General features: G+C 39.3%; 1 long non-coding RNA gene across 2 annotated transcripts; it reads left to right on the top strand.

The window, feature by feature from the left end:
- The first annotated feature begins 503 nt into the window (after positions 1-503).
- LOC111609278 lies at positions 504-3,160 on the top strand. Of its 2 annotated transcripts, XR_002753037.1 has the most exons (5): positions 504-529; positions 627-777; positions 855-947; positions 1,282-1,654; positions 1,757-3,160. It is a non-coding gene; the product is annotated as an uncharacterized LOC111609278 (long non-coding RNA). The 2 variants fall into 2 exon arrangements; XR_002753036.1 differs by having other exon boundaries at positions 627-947.
- Positions 3,161-4,736: the final 1,576 nt, after the last annotated feature.

The following is a 4,736-nucleotide window of genomic DNA, read 5'->3' as shown; positions in this document are numbered from 1 at the left end:
GTAAATTATTCTGTCCTGTTCGTCTACTAATCCAGTCTCCCAGTTTTTAATCTTTCAGGTTTTAGCTGCTCATCGCTGGTTCCTTTCATCGTTGTCCATGTGGTTCCTGCCTTCTGGATCCCTTGTTTTTCACACTGCTTGTAAGTTTTTGCATTCTACCTTCACATCATGCTGGTGGCAGATCTCTGATTCTCTGATCATTCCAGGTTGGATCTCGTCAGCCTGTAAACCTCCACCTTCAACACCACCAGTCAGACAGAGGAAGATAAGAGAACCCAGTTAACAAAAAAACAGTAAAAAACCTATTTTTACCTGGCTAGCAATTTTAAATATGGATGAAATTGAGATCAGATTTCAAACCTTTTCTTTTTTCTGCAGATTTATATTCTCTGTTTTTTTAACCCTGTTATGTTTTCTCTTTATTTCATTTCTCCGTCAACTCATGTACCTCAACTTGAGTTGACCAACAATTAAAGAAGACGACCTGCTCCAACTGCTGATCTACTGGTTGTAACAGATTGTGGAAAAGGTGAGGACATGATGACTTGATCAGGAATTCACTTTAATCATCTGTTATTTAGACAGAGCTTAAGGAATGTGTGTATTATTATGTGATGATTCTCCAGCATCACCAGCAGCACTGGACCAATCAGGAGAGAGAAGACACAGAGGACTGAAGGGACTCAGAAAATCCTGCTGGAAATCCCAAGATGAAGTTTCCTGATGCAACAGCGGGACACCTGAGGACACAGAATAAAGAAGGACCATGTGAAGCAGGTCCTTCAATAACAAACCAAGCATGAGTTGACCAACACTTACAGCAGGTTACTTCGTCCATCTACTGGTTGTAACAGATGATGGTGAAGGTTGAGGAGATAATGACTTGATCAGAAACTGTGGCCGACAACTGCAAACGCGCAGCAAACAGCAAAACGAGCTGCAAACAGGTGAAACTGCACAGGAAAAGAGAAACTTCATTATCTTTTTACATTTTTTGTTTCATTTCATTGAAACCACAAAAATGTTTCCACCATAACTTCCAATTGTTCAATATTTTTTTCTATCAAACTTTGAGTAGTGTGCAAGAATTACCCAAACATGCTTTGACTTTATTGATCCCAAAGGGAAATGAAATGTAGTTGTAGCTCATTAATTCAGATTCTTCAAAGAGTTATTGCAGATGACTGATTGCTGTCAGCAGGAAAGATCTTTTGTAGCTGTCTGTGTTGCAGCAAACCTGAAGAAGCCTCTGACTGATGATACTCTGTTTTCCCCATACAGACTCATGAAGAGGACGGTCAGAGTCGTCCATAGCTTTCTTGACTCTTATGAAGAATCTTTCTTTGCGTCATCTCCAGAGGTTCCACAGTCATCTCCAGAACAGAACCAGAACCAATCCAGCCTTCTTTATCAGATTGTTGAGCCTTTTGAGGTTCCTGGCTCTGATGCTGCTGCAACAACAGATGATAGCAGAAGAGATGACACTCTCAGCAGCAGACTTAAAGATCTGCAGCAACTTGCTGCAAACCTTGAAGGATCTTAGCTTCCTGGAGAAGTGCAGTCTGCTCTGTCTCTTTTTGTAGACGGCTTGTCCATGTGGTTCCTGCCTTCTGTTGCGTCTCCAGTCCAGTCTGTGTTCCAGATGAACACCGAGGTGTTTATATTCCTGAACCACCTCCACATCTTCTCCCATGATGGAAATAGGGTTTCCTGTTTCTCCTGAAATCAACAACCATCTCCTTTGTTTTGTTTACAGTCAAGATTAGATGATTGTTCCCTCACCAGGCCACAAAGTGATCCACCAGATCTCTGTACTCAGCCTCTTGTCTTCCTCTGATACACAACAACTGCAGAGTCGTCTGAGTATTTCTGTAGATGACAGAAGTCGGACTTGTGCTGGAAGTCTGAACAGTAGAGAGTGAAAATGAATGGTGAGAGTACAGTGCCCTGTGGTGTTCCCATGTTGTTGACCACCTGGTTAGACACACAGTCCTTCAGTCTCACTAACTGTGGTCTGTTTGTCAGGTTGTCACAGATGCAGGTGATTGTTGAGGCCTCCACCTGTGTCTTCTGGAGTTTCTAACAGAGCAGATCAGGCTGAATTGTGTTCAATGTACCTGGGAACCAAAGACCCTGATCCTCACTGTGCTGCCTGCTTTGTCCAGATGACAGTGGGTTTGTTGAAGCAGGTGTCTGATCAACTCCAACTCCACGGCGATAAGCAAACTGCAGGGGGTCCTGATATGTGATCGTCTGCTTACTCAAGTGGGCCACCAGGAGTCTCTCCAGGACCTTCATGATGTGGGACGTCAGGGCAACAGGTCTACAGTCATTATGACTGATGGGTGACTTTTCTTCGGTACCGGAACCAGACAGGATGTCTTCCACAACAACGGAACCTCCTCTTGGGTCAGGCAAAGGTTGAAGAGATGCTGCAGAATCCCACAGAGGGAATCTGGGACTGACAGCATCTGGACCTGCAGCCTCGTTCCTGTTCAGTCTCTCCGGCTGCTTCTTCACCTGACTTCTAGATACAGAAAAGTTGGAGGTGGAGGCAAAGGGAGCAGCAGCGTCTCCTGATGTGGTTAAAGACAAACTTGTGGAAGCAGAAGAGTCCATGACTGAGGTGGAAGATGGAACATCTGAGGTTTGACAGGAAAGCTGTGGGTCAGAGGAGGACGAGAAATCTGTTTGGCTGCAGACAGGAGAGGAAGATGATGAGCTTGTTCCTGGACTGAACCTGTTGAAGAATGTGTTCAGCTCATTTCCTCTGTCCAGAAACTAATATTGTTAAAAAAAAGTCATGGTAGCATGTTTTTATGTAATAATGTGTATGTAATGTTTGGAATGAAGAAGATATGCTGCATAATCTGATGGAATTACAGAAGATCATTGTGGCTCCTGCTCAGTGCAAAAACACACATTTTGTTGGTTTCTGAAGAGTAAAAATTGAACAAATGTGTACATTTAAAGATTAAATTTATATTTCACAGTCATCACAATGCTAAAGAAAAGTCTCACAACAGTGTGAAAATCATGGTGTTTATTTACAAGACAGGAAGCAGGAGGAAGATATTAAAGAATGTCAAATATTTTGCAGTGTCAGGTTATTTCTTTGTATTATGATGTAATATAATACATGTATTTTTGGACTTATTGTATTCGGTTTCATTTTGTGTGTAACTTTCACTTGATTTGTGAAAGCATGAGGAAGATATTAAATTTTTTGTATATATTTCGCAGTGTCATGTTATTTTTATTAATTATGATGTCATGGTGTATTTTGGAGGTTTTTGTATTCTGTTTAGTCTTTTGTGTAACTTTCACTTGATTTGTGAAAGCATGGAAAGTTATTAAGCTGATCATAGAGTGAAATAACATTAAGTTGTAAGAAATTTCAATAAAAGCTTTTTTTGCCATCACTGCTTTGGTTTTATTCAGATATCAGATTTGGATCATTTGAGATGATAAATCTGCTTTAGAGCAGAAGGACAATCATTTCATTTCCTTTTTTTATGCTATTTAAACTCCTTGGCGTGAAGCCTGGTACAAACAAGTTATCTGAGGTCAACTCATATAAAAACAAACAAAAGAAAACATGAAAGTTTGATCAACTTTTATGGTTTAAAAATAACCTCAAATTCAGAATCTCTTCTCACATTCATTCTGTTCCCACGGAGTCTAAAGAAACAGATCAAGCTGATCTAAGCTGGGAGGAACTAACAGGACATGGAGAGCTGCATGAAAAAAGAGATAAAGGACAAAACATGGGAAATATGGGTGTTGCATTATTACCAAACTTCTATCACTGCTGGATCGAAGAATTATGGAATTGTATGTATTTACATCTAATCAAAAGCAGCATGACGGGCGCAACTACATACTTTCTGAGGCATTTTGTTAGCATGTTTTCTATCATTCTTATAGCTCGATAGGAAGCCTGATCCAAACTGGCAACCCACATTAATAAAATGGTGAAATAATATTGACCATAAAACATTGTATTTATAAAAGATATCAACATTTTTCCTACACAATCCTAACAAACGTTTTTAATGTTCTCTTCACAATGTTTATTTATTTACTATTAATCTATTTGTATGATTTGTTCTTTAAATTGCCATCTATATTATTTTTCGGTCTCAGAAAATGACTGAGGGATGAAGAGGCTGCTGTCTGGTTCTTTAGGTTCTGACGGGTCTGCGGTTCCTCTCCTGATCCGTTCTGTCTGATATCAAACAACCCACTGAAAATCGCCGACACATTTTTTAATGCCCCTGTTAAACTTCACTGTAATTGTTTAGCCTGGAATGTGTGTCTTCCCACTCATAAGTAAAATAATAATAATAAATATAGGGCATAATAAAATATGATGTAATACACAAACCGTTCATTCAGTGGAGATATACAAATTCTATTTAGTCTAAAAGGTTCAAAAATTGTCCAGGTATTTTCCACATTAACATTTTGTTTTCACTTTTTTTTTTACCCAAAGAGTTTTTACAAATATAGTCTTTAATAAATGTAGCCACACTTTTTGTTAGTTGTTTCTGCTACTAAATGTTTCTTAAAAATCAGGATGTTCCTCGTTTTCCAAAGAGCGTCTTTCAGTTAACAATTATCCACCACAAAAAATCATTCCTCCCCTAATTTTCCTTCAACAACACATAGGCTATTATTATATATGAAATAATAACCTGTAACCGTGGTAACAATAATAACCACACCCGTTGAGC

Source organism: Xiphophorus maculatus, chromosome 7, assembly GCF_002775205.1.
Source record: "Xiphophorus maculatus strain JP 163 A chromosome 7, X_maculatus-5.0-male, whole genome shotgun sequence".
NCBI lineage: Eukaryota > Metazoa > Chordata > Actinopteri > Cyprinodontiformes > Poeciliidae > Xiphophorus > Xiphophorus maculatus.
Note: the sequence above shows the minus strand (reverse complement) of the source record. Positions and strands in the feature narration are given on the sequence as shown.